At 38.2% G+C, this 21616-nt stretch overlaps 1 protein-coding gene across 2 annotated transcripts in view; it reads left to right on the top strand.

Annotated features, from left to right (window-relative positions):
- Nucleotides 1–21616, top strand: part of PRKG1 (protein kinase cGMP-dependent 1) — a 1378000-nt gene that overhangs the window by 948533 nt on the left and 407851 nt on the right. The window lies entirely within an intron of this gene.

Raw genomic sequence — 21616 nt, 5'->3', positions numbered from 1 at the left:
CCCGCATTGCAGGCTACCAGATTTTGCAATTTATTAGCCACTGTTTGAGTAACTATTCTTTTTTTTCTCCCACTTTGTCTTAGTTTCTTTATCTGTAACATCAAGGCATTATTCCAACTTCATAGAGTTTTTGTAAGATTAATAGAGACAAGACCAGTATTTGGCCTATAGTAAATATTCAAGCATTGCAATTCTAAGTAGCTTTTTGAGTCTGCAAGTTATAGTTCAATAAGCTGAACTCCATTTAGTTTAATAATACATTCATCCCTTGTGGCAAAAAATAGAAATAACTACATGATTTATATATTTTTCAAATTATTTCAGGAAAGCTAAAATTTCTTTCAGGATCGTTAATGTATGCTTACCACATGCTTACTGGTAAATCCTTATGTGCTATAATTTCTTTATAAATAAGTAACATCTTTGTTTCATTAATCTTTGTATTCCCCACAGCAGCTATTAGATAACAGATGCTCAATATATGTTTATAGACTGAATTGATTTGTACTAGGTTGAAACTATATGAAATGATTGGATTTGGGATCAAAATGGTTGAATATTGGCAATATCATTAGGTGCCTATTTCCTTAAGGTCATAGTCTATTTCTGTAATCACTTGTTTTAAGAAATTAAAATTAGTTGAAAACTAAAATGTTGTATAAACATTTCTGTAAAATATTCTTTGACATCTTCTTAAAATGGGATAGTTATTTTTATACCAAGTATTTTGGAAGATGTGCAATAAAATATTGGTTAACTAGAATTTACATGTAATAATCTCTAATCTCTGATTATTTAAATTCTTTAGTAATGAGGATTGACTTTAAAAGATTTCCATCTCCCTTTCTTAGTTATTAAACATGATTAATATTTTTAATTTGTGATATTATAGGATTTTAAAATACTATATTTTGTCATTGAATAATGCCATAGTTGTAGGTTGGGATTATTTTTAGTGTTAGTTTCTCAAAGACTGTATTTCAGGAATTTCATTTTTGGTAGTGGATGTTGCTTAGGATTGACTCAACCTTCTCTCCTTGAAAGTGTAGTACAGTCAAAGTTTAATGTGAGAGTTCTAGGTAGTTATTCTTCAAGCTTTTGGTCATTTAAATCTATCGTATCTATAACTGTTTATCTGTATTCATAGCCTGAATAATTACCAAATTAATAAAAGTAAAAGAATCTTTATAACAAGTTTTTGAATCTTTCCCTTAGTTATAGAATAATTCATGCTTTTCATACTCTCACTTCTCTGCATAATTACTTTTTAAAAATCAATTCTCCTCTTCACAATTCATTGTACCGAATCTGTCCCTGTTTTGAACTAAGTCTTGTACTTTCCTTTGGCCTTCATTCATTCTCTTTAGCTACTTAGTGGTAAAATGAAGACCCGTTGCCAGTGTGTGTCTGTGGAAAGATCTGAGCCAAGTTTAAGAGCAAATGCAAATGCCAGGCAGACAAATTCCCTAAATCTTGGTTACTGGTCAGACTTTAGAGACTACTTCTTATCTTGCTTAACTTGTATGGGGAATTTTCTAAATATGATTCTCTGTCTCATTGCTACCAGTCTGCATGCTTAGGGAACATGGTAAAACTGTTGCCTTTTGCATTCTTCAGCAGACTGTTCTACTTCACTAAGCATACATGGATATCCAACTTTTTCAAAAACGCTTTCATAGAGAAAGTAGAAGTTAGATAATTTATGCAAGAAAGAAGTACAGGAAATTTATACAGGAAAGAAGTAGCAGGACAGATAACATCAAAATATCACAGGACTGGGAAGTAATTTTTTAAATATTTTCACCATCTTTGCTTAAATTCATTATCTGCAAATCATGTTGTGGAAGCAAATTTTATGTTCACTTGAACTGGGAATATGAATGCTTTGAAAAAGTGCTAAAATGCAAAGCCCCCAGCATCTAAATAGATCTTTACTGGTCCTTTAACCTACTTCCTTCCTACAAAAAGGCATGTGATTTATCACCAGCAAATTGTGGTAAAATATATGTTACTCAATTATAGAAAACATAGTGAAAGAGAGCAGTTGTTTTTTCTCTCCAGAAAATTCATATAAGCATAGACTTCTAACACTTACCAGTTGTTTATCACTGGGAATAATTATGTAATTTATTTGATTCAATCTCCCCACTTTAGAATGAAGTTAATCATATTTATTTCCATTCTTATTCTGAGGATTGTGTACAGTCAGTTATTTAATTAGTTGAGCACATATTATTTGAGCCCCTATTGTGTGCCAGATGCTTGCTGGATTCTGGGACTAGGGTGGGCCAGAGTCTCTACCTTCTAAAGCTCTGGGCCTTACAAATGAAGTCTCTTGAAAACAGTAATTATCATAGTATTCATCCTCTTCCTCTCACTTCGGACTGACTTCTGTTCTGTGAGAGCCTGGCTGGCTAGATGAACAAGACATAAAAAATAGGATACTATTCCATCAGATCCAACTCTTTTCCAACTATATATTTTAGGAATACTAGAAATAGCAAGCATCACCTGGGGTCAGATGAGTGTTGAATGAATTCATGAAGAGATAAGGATGCTGTCTTCCAGGGTGGCCAAGTATCTCAGGCCATGCAGCCAGTAACTGGTGAACGTCAGAAACATTCTAAGATTTAATGGAAAAAAAAAAAACTATATATGATAATCAGAATATACCAAACACATTGATTTGGCTTTTGAAAGACTTTTAAAAAATACACTCCAGATTGCCTTTAAATAGACAGCTCACCTAATGAGCTTTAAAAATGTTTTGTTGACCAGGTATCCTTAAGCTTTTAAGGAACATTTAAAATATATTTACTTAAAAATGACTTAATAAAGTTAATTTTGAAGTAATACTCAAGCTTAAGGGGAAAACATTGCAGCCATGTGTATAAGGACATCATATTTCACGACTCCACAGACACAATTCATTTTGTATTTTGTAAGAATGATACCATCTGGAGTTGTTCATTTCAGTGTGGCCCTGCACAGCTATCCAGTACAACTGACAGGAATAAACATTATCTCCAGAGTCCTTTTAGCCTGCTCCTCCTCCTCTAATTCTTTTATTTTCCTTTTATTTCCCCCAGAGAATATTTCCCAGTGTCCCAGGGCCTCATGGCCTTTGGCTTCTTCTCTAAATATGCTATCTGAAGGTATGTGGAACATGGGATCTAAAGCTTTCCTGTCTTTTCATTAAGGGGAGAAGAAGTCCCTTTAAAAATTAGTACTTTTCTGCATTCCGTTTCTTCAAGATAACTAATTATTAAACTCAGTTTAGTTCAGTTCAGTTGCTCAGTCGTATCCAACTCTTTGCGGCTCCATGAACTGCAGCACGCCAGGCCTCCCTGTCCATCACCATCTCCCAGGGCTTGCTCAAACTCATGTCCATCGAGTCCGTGATGCCATCCAACCATCTCATCCTCGGTTGTCCCCATCTCCTCCTGCCTTCAATCTTTCCCAGCATCAGTCTTTTCTAAGGAGTCAATTCTTTGCACCAGGTGGCCCAAGTTTTGTATTTTTCAGCTTCAGCATCAGTCCTTCTAGTGGATATTCAGGACTGATTTCCTTTCAAATTGACTGGTTTGATCTCCTTGCAGTCCAGGGGACTCTCGAGATTTCTCCAACACCACAGCTCAAAATTATTAAACTAATCTTTCAGAAATTAATACATTTGCCCCACCCCCACCACGTGTGAGAGCTTGTGTGTGTTTAGATATTGTTTAGTCCCTAAGTCGTCTCTAAGTCTTTTGTGACTCTGTGGACTATAGACCTCCAGGCTCCTCTGTCCATGGGATTAACCAGGCAAAAATACTGGAGTGGGTTTCCATTTCCTTCTCCAGGGAATCTTCCTGACCCAGGGATCAAACCCATGTCCCTTTCATCTCCTTCATTGGCAGGTGGATTCTCTACCACTGAGCCACCAGGGAAACCCATATAGATATATATGTATTTTAAAACACACACACACGCGCACACACACACATGCACACACACACAATAACATAGGTTACCCAAAGTGATGAATTTCAAATGGAAACATTTTAGATCCTGGGACAGGGAGGCCTTAGAGAAAATATTTGGTTAATGGACTTTTCTGTTCTTAAATCAGACTCCAGAGGCAGGTGCCTAATCTTCTTGCAGGTATAAGGTTGAACCTTGTCACACCTCATAAGGCTTAAATGTATGCTTTAGTTTCTTACTCATTTCTGAGTATGTCTTGATATTTCTGTTTTTTTTTTTTTAATGTTTGTTCTTGAATTGCTTATATATAGGCACTCAGGCAAGTTAATCTTAATTTCATTTTACTCATATCAGCCAGTTACTTTGTATAGCAAATGATGTCAGTATCCTACCCACATGGCTTTCCTTTCCCATACAGACTCCCAACTGCCAGGACCAGCACTTGTTTGCTTGAAGATGCTTTCCTTTTGCCACCAGAGCATACACTGCCTTCCCATGTGGCAAGCTAGAAGTGCCAGGGTGATCATACCTTTGGAAGCAGCTCTTACCCAGAGACAAATAGTACCTGGTGCCTGCATACCCAAGCAACCTGGGGTCAGGGAGCATTCTAAGGTTTAATTCTATGTTCTACCCTGGTTCCAGTATTTCCCAGCAGAATCAAGCTCCAGTTACACACAGTGGAAATAAATACGCTTCATAATGAAAATGCCCTAGACTGTGCTACCATCCTCACCATTGGTTTTTGTGATTGTCTCACAAATAAGCTCCTCATGCTTAAATCATGTCTAGGGTCTTTTAGAGGTTGGTAGAAGGGACACATAAAATAAAACACTGGCTAAAGGTGTCTTTTCTGTGAATTTAGGTTTAATCTGCAGATTATATTCTCAGGGTTTTCAGTCTGCCAAAAGTATTGAAGTAATCTGATTAAATGTTGTGAGTCAAGGTACATTCCTGTCTGAAAAAATTGAAGCAACCACAGAAGCCTTTTTTTTTTTCATATTTTTTTAATGTAAATTTCCTATCTACCCACCAAATAAATGCATCATTGTCTCTAACGCTTTGTTGCTGTTGTTCACTTGCTAAGTCATGTCCGACTCTTTGCTACCCCATGGACTGCAGCATGCCAGGCTTCCATGTTTCTCGCTATCTCCCTGAGTTTGCTCAAACTCGTGTCCCATGAGTCGGTGATGCCATCCAACCATCTCATCGTCTGCCGTCCCCTTTTCCTCCTGCCTTCAGTTTTTCCCAGCATCAGGGTCTTTTCGAATGAGTCAGCTCTTCGTATCAGGTTGCCAAAGTGTTGGAGCTTCAGCTTCAGCATCAGTCCTTACAGTGAATATTCAGGACTGATTTCCTTTAGGATTGACTGGTTGGATCTCCTTGCAGTCCAAGGGACTCTCAAGAGTTTTTTACAGCACCACAGTTTAAAAGCATCAGTTCTTCGGTGCTCATCCTTCTTTATGGTCAAACTCTCACATCCATACATGACTGCTGGAAAAACCATAGCTTTGACTAGACAGACCTTTGTCAGCAAAGTGATGTCTCTGCTTTTTAATACATTGTCTAAATTTGTCATAAATTTCCCTCCAAGGAGCAAGTGTCTTTTAATTTCATGATGGCAGTCACTGTCCACAGTGATTTTGGAGCCCCAGAAAATAAAATTGGTCACCTCTTCCACTTTTCCCCCATCTGTTTGCCATGAAGTGATGGGACCAGATGCCGTGATCTTTGTTTAATGTTGAATTTTAAGCCAGCTTTTTCATGCTCCTCTTTCACCCTCTTCAAGAGGTTTTTTAGTTTATCTTCACTTTCTGCCCTAGAATAGTATCATCTGTATATCTGAGGTTGTTGATAGTTCTCCTGGAAGTCTTGATTCCAGCTTGTGAGTCATCCAGCCTGGCATTTCATATGATGTACTCTGCATATAAGTTCAATAAGCAAGGTGACAATATACTGTTTTGTTAACTCCTGTCCCAGTTTTGAACCAGTCAGTTATCCCATGTCTGGTTCTAATGTTGCTTCTTGATCCGAATACAGGTTTCTCAGGAGACAAGTAAGGAGGTCCTCTGTTCTCACCTCTTTAAGACTTTTCTAGTTCATTGTTTCCACACAATCAAAGGCTTTAGCATACTCAGTGAAGCAGAGGTAGATGTTTTTCTAAGATCCAAGGAATGTTGGCAATTTGATCTCTGGTTCCTCTTCCTTTTCTAAACCCAGCTTGTACATCTGGAAGTTCTCAGTTCGTGTACTGCTGAAGCCTAACTTGAAGGATTTTCAGCATAACCTTGCTAGCATATGAAATAAGTGTAACTGTGCAGTCGTTAGAACATGCTTTGACATTGCCCTTCTTTGGGATTGGAACAAAAACTGACCTTTTCCAGTCCTGTGGCCACTGCTGAGTTTTTCATATTTGCTGATGTATTGAGTGCATCACTTTAACAACATCATCTTTTAGGATTTTAAATAGCTCAGCTGAAGTTCTATCACCTTCACTGGCTTTGTTCATAGTCTAATTCCCTCTTGACTTCATACTCCAGGATGTCTGGTTCTAGGTGAGTGACCACACTATCATGGTTATCCAGGTCATTAAGACCTTTTTTGTATAGCTCTGTGTATTCTTGCCACCTCTTCTTAACCTTTTCTGCTTCTGTTAGGTCCATACTGTTTCTGTCCTTTATTGTGCTCATCCTTGCATGAAATATTCCTTTGATATCTCCAGTTTTCTTGAAGAGATCTCTAGTCTTTCCCATTCTATTGTTTTCCTCTATTTCTTTGCATTGTTCACATAAGGCTTTTCTTTTCTTTTCTTTTTTTACTCGCTCCTTGCTATTCTATGGAATTCTGCATTCGGGTGGGGATATCTTTCCCTTTCTCCCTTGCTTTTTGTTTGTCTTCTTTCCTTGGCTATTTGTAAAGCTTCCTCAGAAAACCACTTTGTCTTCTTGTGTTTCTTTTTCTCTGGGATGATTTTGATCACTGCCTTCTGTACAATGTTACAAACCTCCGTCCGTAGTTCTTCAGGCACCCTATCTACCAGACCTAGTCCCTTGAATCTATTTATCACCTCCACTGTATAATCAAAAGGGATTTGATTTAGGTCATACATGAATGGCCTAGTGGTTTTCCCTCCTTTCTTCAATTTAATCCTGAATTTTGCAATAAAGAGCTCATGATCTGAGCCACAGTCAGTTCTCAGTCTTGTTTTTACTAACACTATAGAGCTTCTCCATCTTCATTTGCAACAAATATAATCAATTTCATTTCCTTTTTGACCATTTGGTGATGTTGATGTGTAATCATCTCTTGTGTTCTTGCAAAAGATGTTTGCTATGACCAACGTGTTCTCTTGACAAAAATCTGTTAGCCTTTGCCCTGCTTCATTTTGTACTCCAAGGCCAAACTTGCCTGTTACTCCAGGTATCTCTTGACTTCCTACTTTTGCATTCCAATCTTCTATGATGAAAAGGATATCTTTTTTTGGTGTTACTTCGAGAAGGTCTTGTAGTTCTTCATAGAAGGTCAGCTTCGGCTTCTCCAGCATCAGTGGTTTGGTCATTGACTTGGATTACTGTGATGTTGAATGATTTGCCTTGGAAACAAACTGAAATCATTCTGTTGTTTTTGAGATTTCACCCAAGTCCTGCATTTTGGACTTTTGTTGGCTATGAGGGCTACTCCATTTCTTCTAAGGGATTCTTACCCACAGTAGTAGATATTATGGTCATCGGAATTAAATTCACCAATTCCCATCCATTTTGGTTCACTGATTCCTAAGATGTCGATGTTCACCCTTGCCATGTCCTGCTTAACCATGTCCAATTTACCTTAATTCATGGACCCAGCATTCCAGTTTCTTATGTAGTAGTATTCTTTACAGCATCGGACTTTACTTTCACCACGAGACACACTTACAACTGAGAGTCATTTCCACTTTGGCCCAGCTGCTTCATTCTTTCTGAAGCTATTAATGGGCCCCCACTCTTCCCCAGTGGCATATTGTATGTATTACTGCCTGGCTTATCACTGTAAACAGGTACTATTTGTGGAGCAACATTTTCCTGTCCAGAATTTGTTGATTACATTCTATATTTTAACTCAGTTTGGTTTTCAAAAGTTCAGGCTTCCAAGTGAAATAAGCATTTTTAAAAACCACAAAATTCACTTCTTTATTACGCTAGCACCCAATCTCTGTAATCACTGGTCCATGACCATTGAATAGCTTTCCATAATAGCATTTGCCACAGAAATGTAGAGAATAGTAAACTCATTTCAAGAAAATTGCACTGAGAGGATTTTTCATCTGTAGAATTTTTTTTTTTTACGCTCTTCAAGACCTGCCATTGCTTTGCGTCATACATAGTCTAAGCAATAACTTTTTCATAAAGCTAATTCAAAAACCTGTTTTACTCCAGTCTCCCACAGCATGACAACAGCATCCAGATTAGAATTATTTAGTTAAATGACTGTTTCTCATAATTAGGCCAAAAACACACTCAGAAGTTGGCAGGATGAACATTCAGAAGGGTGCTGGCTCTTCAGCGATTGAAAGACCAATTAACATTTTGAAAATAAACTCACTTTTTTTTGTATTGATAAATTGTCCTAGAGAACTCATTTTTTTTTCTCAATAAAGTGTGTAACTGAGTTGACATAATTTAGTTTTTATGTATTTTTTTTCCCTGTGTGCTTCTAAGCACAGTTATTCCTTGGTATCTACAGGGGGTTTGTTTCAAGATCCCCCTTGGATATCAGAACCCTTGGATGCTCACGTCTCTTATACAAAATGGCTTAGTATTTGCCTATACTCTCCTCTTGTACACTTCAAATCATCTCTAGATTACTTATAATTGCTAGTTCAAACTAAATACTCTTTAAATAGTTGTAAATACAATATAAAAGATATATAAATAGTTGCTGATGTGTGGCAAATTCAAACATTGTTTTTTGGAAATTTCTGAAAAAACTGTTTTCCAAATATTTCCATCTGTGGTTAGTTGAATACTTGAATGCAAAACCTGTAGATTCTGAGGGGTGACTATACATTTTATACATTTTTAACCATCACAGAAAGGTTAAAGAAGATTAAACATGGTTACAAAAGTATGCTTTTAAAAATATATATCTGCATATACATATCAATTTTTTTGATTGAAATATAGTTGATTTATAATATTGTTTTAGTTTCTGGTATGCAGGAGAGTGATTCAGTTATACATGTATATATATATTTTCAGATTATCTTCCATTACAGTTTATCATAAGTTACTGAATATGTTTCCTTGTACTATATGTAACCTTGTAGTTTATCTATTTTATATATAGCAGCTTGTATCTGCTAATCCCAGACTCCTAATTTATCCCCCAACCTTTTCTCCTTTGGTAAGTATACATTTATTTTCTGTGTGTATGTCCATTTCTATTTTGTAAACAAGTTCATTTGTTATCACTTTTTTAGATTCCACATGTAAGCAACGTCACTTGATATTTGTCTCTGTCTTTGACTTACTTCACTTCATATGATAATCTCTGGGTCCATCCATGTTGCTACAAATGACATTATTTCATTACTTTTTATGGCTGAGCAATATTCCATCGTATATATGTACCACATCTTCTTTATCTGTTCACCTGTTGATGGGCATTAGGTTGATGCCATGTCTTGGCTTACCTACAAATATTTAAAGAGGCATATATATTTAGATTTAATTGTAGTCCTTTTGGACTGCCATAACAAAATACCACAGAGTAGGAACTTATAAATAACAGAATTTTATTTCTTATCGTTCTGGGGTTTGGAAGCCTGATGTTAGTTGCCAGCATGGTCAGCTGAGAGTTGTCTTCCAGGTCTGTTTTCTCCTTGCATCCTCACATGGTAAAAGGGGTGAGGGAGCTCCTTAGGGCTTCTTTTATAAAGCATTAATCCCATTCATGAGAGCTCCATTCTCATGACTTAATCACCTCCCAAAAGCCTCAGAACATATATATCCATTGCTACTTACCAGTAACTTTAGGGTAAGAGAATTAGACTTTGGAATCATTCTGATTGGCTCCATATGCTGAACAGTGAGAAGTTTCCTTTGTTGCATCAGTAAGAAACATTCTCTCATTATGTAATTGGCAATTCTATACCAGTGGATAACAGGCCTAAGAAGTGTGCAAGTGAAAATATTCAGAGTTAATTAATTGTCTTTACACCTAATATCTCTCATAAAAGTACTCTATTTTTCTTGGTGATCCAAAAAGAAATAAATACTTTATCCTGTATCATGAAATGATGCAGTCATCTTTTTTTAAAGCTAATTCTTAAGATTCTCCTTTAACACTACCCACCTCTGTTACTTCCCAGAGCATCATCAGAAAGGAAATACCCACAGTTTCTACTGAGGGTTTATTCTTGTCAGAAGTAATTTTCCTTTCTCCACATACTGACTAGAAATGTCTACATAGTAAATTCAAAATAAGCTTCTGTCTAAGTGGCTGACTTTCATAATGAGTTTTTGTCAGAGAGAAAGCAACGTGTAGTAAAATACAGACACACACATTGACTTTAATGCCGTGACAAAATGAACTGCTTGAGTCACTTGTATAAGAAACAATCTTCTACAAATGGAATTGGGGTGTCTGATCACATTATCCCAGGTTTGTCCACATAGAAGCAGCATTACTGGCCTTTCTTTATAACTGTTCAGCATATCCAGGGCCTGTTGCTTATGTTGTTGTTGTTGTTGTTGTTGTTGTTTTTCCTACCCCCAAATACTTCGGTTGATATCAACACAGAATAGGCAGGCGCTAGAATGAAACCATGGAGAAGGCAATGGCACCCCACTCCAGTACTCTTGCCTGGAAAATCCCATGGACGTAGGAGCCTGGAAGGCTGTAGTCCATGGGGTCGCTGAGGGTCAGACACGACTGAGTGACTTCACTTTCACTTTACACTTTCATACATTGGAGAAGGAAATGGCAACCCACTCCAGTGTTCTTGCCTGGAGAATCCCAGGGACGGGAGAGCCTGATGGGCTGCTGTCTATGGGGTCGCACAGAGTTGGACACGACTGAAGCGACTTAGCGGCAGCAGCAGCAGCAGCAGCAGCAGAATGAAACCAACATCATCTGTTTGTAAATGAAACTTTGCATTTACCTGTAATCTTCTTTATGTGGACTTTTATGACATTATCTGGACTTTTTAAAAATAATAGAAGCCTACACAATCACATATTCTTAAACTTTTTATTCTTTAGTTAGTTTTCTTTTGTATATGCTTTGCTGTGGATAAGACTGGTTTCAAGTCTGGTCAGGGTGAGTATAGGGCTGACTCAAGGAGGCTTAGTTACATCTGAGTCACCCTGAGATGAATAAGATAAGTTGCTGGCCTCAAGTACCACTTTGGAAATAGACGCAGACACAAGTATGATTCATGTCCATATGTGAGAAGTTCTAGAAGAGAGAGAAAGTGTTCTGAGAGCCTGAAGCAGAGAGGAAATAATTGTCTGCAAACAGGAAAACTAGCATGAACCACTGTCTCTGAAGGTTTCTTTTTTCACTTGAGTTCCATGAGTCTAGATCTCTCTGTGTGATAAACCGAACTACATTGTTAGAGCTATGTGTCCATGACTTTAAATGTACTTCCATCTATAGGAAACAGAGTTTTGTATGGCCTTGACACTGATCTTCTGCTGTTACCATGTAGTACTTAGCTTTCCTCATGTTGGCTCAAGAGTAGGTCTCAACTTTGGGAAAGCAGCTGCAGTCACTCCTGGGGAACTATAGAGTTAATGCCACACATGGGCACCTGGGTTCTAAAATTTGATGCAGGTTATGGAGTGGGAAGAATGTCAAAACTGTGCTCCCCGAATCCCACTAGAGGTACTGAGGTGAGCAATGGAATTGTTGCCACAGCATAAGAATTCCCAGGCCATGTCCTGTGCAATTGCAGCAAGCATCGTTACAGGGACTAAAAGATGAGTGATGCTTCTGTAATTGCAGTCTCCTAGCCTGCACACCCATGGGAAATTTGCTTCTGGAAGTATTTTTTTTTTCAGTCTTCATCTTTTACATCAGAAAGATATAACTTTTTGTACAGCATAAACAAAAAATATATTGCTTTTGATTTTTTAAAAAGAATTTTATGTGATACCATATATGTAAATTATGGTTTATATTTTACAAAGCACTTTGATTCTTGCAATTCTTCTAGGAAATAGTTTTTAGTCCAGTTTTATAGGTGGAGATGATCTGCAAAAGATTACATAATGTGACTTAGGCTACCTTCCAAGTGATGGAATCAGAGCTTAATTATGTCCAAGTTTGATGATATTTTGTCAGCAAGATTGGGGATGGAGGAGATGAGCCCCCATAGCTGGGACCAAGTCCACTGCATCTGCTCTGTCCCACATCCTGAGAGCTTTCCATCGAAGAGTGGTTTTCTCTACTGCAATTGCCAGATTCCCACTTTCCCATTTACGTGCTGCTTCACTCCCTTTCTGTATTTCTATGAGGAAATGGGAAGTAAAGTTTTTAAAACAAGAATTATAGAATAATCTGAGGATTTCAGAGAAGGATAAATCAGTAACTAATATAAGTTCTGTATTTTGATATGTGTTAATTCTTTAAAATCTCCTCCTCTAAAAATGATAACAACCTATATCTTGAATTTAAAATGCAGAAGCTATTCTAAATAAAACCTCATACTGATTACTCACAAAAGCGAATAGAATGGTAAATTTTGAGAACAAGACCAGGAATTTATAGGTCAGGAGACACAGCTTTTAATTTTGGCTTTACTGCCACCAACCTTTTGGTTCATTAACTCAAGCAATTAATATTAAGCATTTGAAAAATGAAAGGGTTAGTTGCTCAGTCATGTCTGACTCTTTGTGACCCCATGAGTCTGCCAGGCTCCTCTATCCATGGATTTCTCCAGGCAAGAATACTGAGCTGGGTTGCCATTTCCTTCTGCAGAGGATCTTCCTGACTCAGGAATCCAACTCAAGTCTCCTGCATTGCTAGATTCTTTACTGTCTGAGCCACCAGGGAAGTCCCACTGGATAAAAAAAAAAAAAAAAAAACATTGAGCACAGCACCTTCAGTAAACTTAGAGGGTAAAAGGAAGACATACATTAAATAATTGCACAAATAATTATGATGATGATAAACTATAAAGAAATTAGTCTTTTATAAGAGTAAATGACAAGCAGCTGAATTAATCTGTGGGCTAATAAGGCTAGTAAGACTCAGCCAGGTCTCTGAGACTGCAGGGGTAAGTAGGAGTTACTTAGAGAAAAAGGAGATAGACTGTGTGTGGGCCTGAGTGATGGAGAGGTTGCTGGACACATGTTCCAGGCAGAGGAGGCAGCACGCGTGACCATCCTGTGCTCCAGCATGTATCTGAAAACTCCAGAGGTCACAATGGCTGGTGTGACATGAAGGAGGGGAAGGGGAAGAGTTAATACTGGTGACACTAACAGTGCCATCCATGACCTTAGAGATTGTTTCCTTTATCTATTGCAGCAAAACAAACCAAATCTTAGATGCTTAAAACAATGATTTATCATTTCTCATGACTGTATGTGTTGGCTGGGCTCAGTTAAGTGGTTCTACTGCTCTGCATGTTAGCTGCTAGCTGTGTTTACCTGTGAGCTCAGCTAGGGTTTCATGGGTCTGTGGTTTCCTCAGGGTGGCTGGAATAGCTGGGGCCTCTATGCATGGTCTCTTATAATTTACTGGTCTTAGCCAGAGCTTCGAGAAGGCTGGCTAGATTTCAAGAGGGTGGGGACTAAGTGTGTCAGACCTCTTATGACCTGGTCCCAGGATTGGCCCAGCTGTTCTGTGGGTCAAAGCAATTCGCATCCCTTATTTGTGCGGAAATAAAGTCCATCTTTTCTTAAGGGTTTTGACAAGGCTGTAGAGGGAGGGAGAAGATTTGTTTTGAAGCATCTTTGAAGACAATGTACCACATAGAAAAATTTAAGCATTTTGGAATTGAGATTGTTATTATTCATTGCATACCCAAGGTGCTTGCAGTGCCTTATTTCCCATGATCCTCACAGTAGTGTTGTAAAATAATCAATATTATCATTTCCTCCTTAAGTCAGGTGGGTCACAAAGCTATTAAGTGACAGGACCAGGCATTGACGGAGGTCTAACTGGAGCCAGTCTGTTTTTTGTTTCCTGTTTGTGTTTATTTATTTATGGTTACACTGGGCCTTCACTGGGGAGGTTGAGCTTTCTCCAGCAGTGGCGAGCAGGGGCTCCTCTTCCTTGCCATGCACTTGATGGCTTCTCTTGCTCTGGAGAACTGGCTCTAGGCACCTGGGCTTCAGTAGTTGCAAAACATGGGCTCTGGAGTGCACAGGCTTTAGTGATTGTGGAGTGTGGGCTCAGCAGTTATGCCTCACGGGCCCTAGAGCCCAGGCTCAGTAGTTGTGGCACACAGGCTTAGTTTCCCCACAGTATGTAGAATCTTCCAAGACCAGGGGTCAAATGCCTGCATTGGCAGCGAAATTCTTAACCAGTAGACCACCAGGGAAGTCTTACCAGTCTCACCAGTCTGGGTTTTCGACCATTGTGCTGCTGTGTGACATTTTGCTGGCTCTCCATCATAGTTTCGTCACCTTTTCAATCATGACAAGTTCTATGAGGATGAGTTGAAAGTTAGGATCATAATAATTAAAGTAATCATACACGTTTTAAAGCATAATAGTTTCTGCCTTTGGAAAATCTCATTATTGATTCATTTCCTGATGTGTTTCAGAAAATGGATTAATAATTTATGAACAAAGGAGTTCATTAGCTCCAACTTGCTAGCCCCAGCTACTCTTATTGTTATAAGCTGAGATTCCCAAAGTTCTACTGGTCAGATGTAGTAGACACATTATCTGTGACATTAGAGGCACTCTCTCCATCCAGCTACCCTGGCCAGTTGCCTGCCTATTTCTGGAATTCTCAAAGATATGTCCCATGTGGTATCATTAATACATCTTCGGACTACCACATGGTGTTCACTACTTCTCTTCTCTCCGATTCCAGCATTTTTAGTGAGAGTACCGTACAAAATTTCCATGCATCTAAAACCTCATTATGTATTTGCTGCTGACGTAGGAGGTTTGCCTCTTTCCTTGTATTTATTGCTATTAGAGATTCTGCCTCCTGTTCCACCTCACATCCTAATAGCTTACAAGACTTTTAGTGGAAAGATGTAAGTCACACAGAGGAGGGATTTTATATCTCTAGTTCTTCCTTCCCCAGGACAAATCCAAATGACCAATACTGTACAGTACTAGGAGATTTGTGTCTCCCTCTGTTGACCAAGGCTTTGATATTGGTTTGAGATTTTCTGACTTCATCTTTATTAAGATGAATTTTCTCCCAGAAGGATAATCAACCCCTCTTGCCAGTAGACTTCTGAGAGCTGTCTACTAGTCTTCCAGACATGGTTGTGTATGTATGGATACTGGGTTCTAAAACACAACTTAGGCTTGAGCTGGTGTCCTTATCATGCTATTACATCAGTAACACTTTCTGTGACTTCATACACATTTTATAGCCCAACCTTATGTGAGTTTACTGCAGTATTGAGGTAATCGTGATTTACCCATGGATTAAGAAATACATGTTTTCTTATGAAAGGGTGTAAATTGTTGGGCCTACATGCATGCTATTAAATTATCATGTTACCCAAACAACCACTTGATAGATTAACATTTTTACTTATTTCTGAGTTGTTTTGATGTTTTAAAGGACACAGGTGTTTTCACTGAAAGAAAATTGGCAACATGTTCCCACTGGCAGATCTGTGTGTCAGAAGAGAATTGGTTGAGATAATAAATGTACTTTAAAAAGAACTGGTTTTGTTTATAAAAGTTTTTATGTGTGACTGTGGCCATCTGAAACTCTGTAGTTTTCCTGTTATTAGCCCATTTGACCTTCCAGATGATAGAAGGCCTTGACTGCTGGAGGAAATAAAGAGAGGGGAAATAATTGTGGTCTTCAATTTTTGAGAAACTTCCTAGAAGAAAAGCCATTGTAAAACAGAAATGGGTTTTCTTTGAAAATTAATTTCCTGAAACCAAAGTGTTCTCTTTTTTTTTTCTAAAAAAAAAAAAAAAAAGTCACTTTGCACTTCTGAATATCATTCACTACCTATGGCAGTGACAGCTTTGTTTGACTGGACCATAGATTAATTATGACAGAAGTTTGTTTTTAGAGGAGGTAAATGGCAACCCACTTCAGTATTCTTGCCTGGAGAATCCCATGGCCAGAGGGGCCTGGGAAGCTATACAGTCCATGGGGTCGCAAAGAGTTGGACATGGCTGAAGTGACTTAGCAGGCAAGAATATATACTGCCACAGAGATTTTTCTATGCCCTAAACCACCCCAAAATGTAGTGGTTCAAAACAACAGTGATACAATGTTTCCCATGATTCTCTGGGTTTGCTAGACTCAGTGGCCAGTTCTGAAGCTCCATGTGGTATAGCTGAGGTCTGGTTATAGCTGGAACATCCAAGATGTCGTCATGTCCTCCGTGGTCTCTCCAAATTTCTGTCTCCATGCAGTAGTCTAGGCTGAGCTACCTTATAGCTTGGTTGCTGCCTTTCAATAGCCACAAAGTGAAATTACACACCTTTTAAAGGGTTAGATCCAGAAATGGCGTTTTGACCCTATTCCTTTGATTCAGAGCAAGTCACCAGGTTAACCCAGATTCAATGGGAAGAAATTAGCCTTCATTCCTTGATGGGAGAAATGCCAAAGTATCTGCATCTGTTTTTAATATCACCTCAGAGATATTTGTTCATTCATTCATTTAAGATTCTGTCTTCTATGCCTGGTATTATTCTCAGGGCTATGAGGAGGAGTAGTCCCTCCAGAGTGTATCTTGTTCAACTCTCTTTTAGCTTCACTACTGGCAAACTATGCATCTTGGTCAACTTTCTTTTCATCTCCATGACTTATTCTTCTCATTTGCAAAATGGACATAATAATAAGAATGGTTGGTCTACATGTAATAAGTAGTTTAATTTTCATGATTGTGGTGTTAATACATGTAGAGCACATAGAATGAATTAATGCATGTGAAGAATGGTGCCAGGCATGTAGCAACTCACAAAGTAGTCGTCATTTTTGTTATCACTAATGAGAAAAGGAAAACCAATTGGTGACTTGGCTACTCAGCTATTAAATGACTGATTGTTTTTGCAGCACAAGATAAAATTGCCTTGCAATTCTTATAAGACTGAGCAGAGAGTCCTGTAAAATACAGTGGTCTTGCTTTTTAAATAAACTTTCTGGAAACATTTTGCAAGCAAGTTACAGGATATATTTTCCCTTCTGATTTTCTTCTGACTCCAGTTACTGTCATGGTCCTTCATGCTAATCACTGCCTCATCTCTTCAGGTCTCCTTTCACTTCTTTCCTGTCCAGTCCTGCACTCCAGGAAGGTCAGATCACATGTTGCTCCCACATTTACAGTGCTATTTCATACCTCTGTGCTTCTATAGAGACCACACTCAGTTCTTGGAATGCCCATAGTCTAGTATTTTAAAGCTAGCTGTTATCAGTTTCTCTTTCTTTCTCCGGGATATTCCCAGTTCCTTTCGTGATATCTTCTCTTAACCTGAATTTATTTTGGTACCTTTTTTTTTTTCTTGTTCCCAAACCTCATGTGATTCCTTCTTTAATAAGACTTAACCACATTTTAAATTATTTATTACTTATCCATGTCTATAACCTCTTTAAACTGTAAGGTGTGAAATGCATCTTTTTTTTTTTTCCCCTCTGATTTCTCAAAGCTTTACATGGTACCAAAAAGGCTGTGTCATCACATGACTAGTTAGTTCCAAGAATTAGACTTCCTAATATGTATTTTAAATCCAGGATTCTTCACAATGGGAGACAGAACCAAGGTTTACTCTTTGACGAAATATTTATACGAAATATTGCACATACGTCACTACTGCCATTGTAAGCCATAGTCTTTTTTTAAAACATCAACTTTTGTCACTTAACCTAACTCACTTAAGAATCCAACAAATAGGATTTTTAGAATTTACACATGTACATTTTATTTTCCTGAATATTTTTCTAAACCAGATTTGCAGGACCAGTACATTTCTAATAGATTTTTATGTGAGATAACAGGGCCTCTTGTCAATGCTCGTGTTGAATTATACTTTAGTCATTGAAGATTGGGCTTGAGGTTCAGGTCACAATCTGAAGTCAGGGGAGTGGTGGCCACAAATAGCAGACCTTTTGCCAAAGCACTGCTTGCAGACTGCTGACAAGGTTAGATTAGCCTAACTAAAGTACTGGCAGTACAAATTCCATTTAAGAAAAAGTACAACGTCTTGTCTTCCAACAAACTGTATTCTGACATGTGAGCCAAAAGGACTTCTGCCCCTCTGTCTAGGCTTTCACAATTTTTGTCATCTTGCAACCTTATATCTCAGGTCACTGTGACTTTTATAGGCTGGTGGTAGAAATAGCTTTCCTTTTTGAAAGAGCCACTAGCTTCCTCTGTGGTAGCCTCACTCTAGAACAGGAGAAATGTACAATGCAGAGGGTAAATTGCAGAGGTAATACCGTCAAGCTTATATTTATTTAGACTTCCCTAGTGGCTCAGACAGTAAAAGCATCTGCCTACAATGCAGGAGACCCGGGTTCGATCCCTGGGTCAGGAAGATCCCCTGGAGAAGGAAATGGCAACCTGCTCCAGTACTCTTGCCTGAAAAAATCCCATGGACGGAGAAGCCTGGTAGGCTACAGTCCATGGGGTCGCAAAGAGTTGGACACGACTGAATGACTTCGCTTCACTATATTTATTTAACTTTCTAATGTCTGCTAGTTAAGGAATCTAAGATGATGGCAAATGAACCCAGACCCTGGTTGTTTGAGAGTTCCCACTAGAGCTTCAGCTCTGGGGTTGAGTCCAGGCTCTGCCACTTGGACCCAGAGACGTAATGTTTCAGAGAGGTCTTAAAGGTTCTGTCTTCTTATGGGCATAATACAGATGATGAGGAAACGTGAGAACTATTGAACAATAAAATAACTTAATTCATATAATATTCTATCATTGCCATTTCATTGATGAGAAAATAGACTCAGTTCTATTAACTTATTCAGAGTCAAACAGTAACTAATCAAGATGGTTGGGATTAAAAACAATATAGCACTGTGCTTGGAACATAGCACTATTTGTAAAAAATTTTTGATGTTAAAGGTATATGTCATATCTTAACACCATTATGCTTGAATAAACATTTAACATTGTCTGTCTTAGGAGCCTCTGACATTTATGGCTGTAGCTAAAATGGCAAGCTTAAATTTTAATGATCACAAAAGTATGTGAAGGCTGAGATAAATTTACTAAATGCTTAAAGATGATAAAATATAATGGTACTTTATTGCCATTATAAAGTAAGTGAGAGCGGTCTGATTTTTTCCTCCCAAATAATGGATTTTCTTCATGCACTCACTGTTGGGTTGTGTATTACTTCCAGTCCTGACAGAGGTCCATATGGCTGTCTACCTAGCATCTATGCTCATCTTTCATATTAATCTTTCCTAATTCCTATATTTTCTATCCAAAGTCGGTCATTTGGATTATGACATTTGTCTTCAGAAATCAAAATGTGCAGCTGAAAAGATAATATATCAAGCAATCATCACTTACAGATATCCTAGGATAAATTAATTAGTCAGATTACATAGGCCATTGACTAACTGCAAAAATCTCCTACATGGCATTTGTTCAGATAACCCTATGATAAACTGAAGAAATGTGCATCAATTTAGAACTAAGCTATGTTATTAAGGTGGGTTGAAAATTAATATGGATGATAACTAAAGAAGCATCACTATATAAATTGTATTAAATCCTTTTGGGTTGAAAGAGTTGTTCTATGAACAAATGAAATTGTAAAGCAGTGAAAGAATACTCACATCACTGTTGTTCAGTTGCTCAGTCATGTCCGACTCTTTGCAACACCATGAACTGCAGCATGCCAGGCTTCCCTGTCTTTTACCATCTCTCAGAGCTTGCTCAAACTCATGTCCAGTGAGTCAGTTATACCATTCAACCACCTCATCCTCTGTTATCCCCTTTTCCTGTTTCAGTCGTTCCCAGCATCAGGATCTTTTTCAGTGAGCCAGCCCTTCACATCAGGTGGCCGAAGTATTGGAGCTTCGTCTTCAGCATCAGTCCTTCCAATGAACATTTAGGGTGGATTTCTTTTAGGTTTGACTGGTTTGATCTCCTTGCATTCCAAGAGACTCTCAAGAGTTTTCTCCAACACCATAGTTCAAAGGGATCAATTTGTTAGTGCTCAGCCTTTTTTATTGTCCAGCTCTCACATTCATACATGGCTACTGGAAAAACCATAGCTTTGACTACATGGACATTTGCCAGCAAAATAATATCTTTGCTTCTTAATCTGTTGCCTAGGTTCATCACAGGTTTTCTTCCAAGGATCAAACATCTTTTAATTTCATGGCTGCAGTCACCATCTGCACTGATTTTGGAGCCCAAGAAAATAAAGTCTGACACTGTTTCCATTGTTTTCCATTTATTTGCCATGAAGTGATGGGACCAGATGCCATGGTCTTCTTTTTCTAAATGTTGAGTTTTAAGCCAACTTTTTCACTCTCCTCTTTCACTTTCAGCAAGAGGCTCTTTAGTTCCTTTTCACTCTGCCATTAGCATTGTGTCATCTACATATCTGAGGTTACTGATATTTTGCCTGGCAATATTGATTCCAGCTTGTGGGTCATCCAGCCCAGCATTTCACATGATGTATTCTGTATATAAGTAAGCAGGGTGACAATATACAGCCTTGATGTATTACTTTCCCAATTTGAAACCAGTCCATTATTGCATGTCTGGTTCTAACTGTTGCTTCTTGACCTGCATACAGGTTTCTCAGGAGACAGGTAAGGTGGTCTTGTATTCCCATCTCTTTAAGAATTTTCCACAGATCCACACAGTCAAAGGCTTTAGCATAGGTAGATGTTTTTCTGGAATTCTCTTGCTTTTTCTATGATCCAGTGAATTTTGGCAATTTCATCTCTGGTTCTTCTACCTTTTCTGAATTCAGCTTGTACATCTGCAAGTTCTCCGTTTGCATACTGTTGAAGCCTAGCTTGAAGGATTTTGAGCATTACTTTGCTAGCATGTGAAATGAATGCAATTGTACGATAGTTTGAACATTCTTTGGCATGACCCTTCTTTGGGAATGGAATGAAAATTGACCCTTTCCAGTCCCATAGCCACTGCTGAGTTTTCCAAATTTGCTGGCACCTAGGTCATAATATGAGTTACCAGATAGAATCAAGATAGGCGGGACAAACATCAGCAACCTCAGGTATGCAGATGATACCACTCTAACTGCAGAAAGTGAAGAGGAACTAAAGAGCCTCTTGATGAGGGTGAAGGAGGAAAATGAAAGACCTAGCTTAAAACTAAATATTAAGAAAAACTAAGATCATGCATGGCATCCAATTCTAATATGTCATGGCAAATAGAGGGGGAAAAGTTGGAAGTAATGATAGATTTCCTATTCTCAGACTCTAAAATCACTGCAGAGGGTGACTACAGCCATGAAATCAGAAGAGATTGCTTCTTGGCATGAAAGGTATGACAAACCTAGACAGTGTATTGAAAAGC

This window comes from Oryx dammah, unplaced genomic scaffold (genome assembly GCF_014754425.2).
Source record: "Oryx dammah isolate SB20612 unplaced genomic scaffold, SCBI_Odam_1.1 HiC_scaffold_14, whole genome shotgun sequence".
Classification (NCBI taxonomy): Eukaryota; Metazoa; Chordata; class Mammalia; order Artiodactyla; family Bovidae; genus Oryx; species Oryx dammah.
This window is presented reverse-complemented; position numbering and strand designations above follow the sequence as displayed.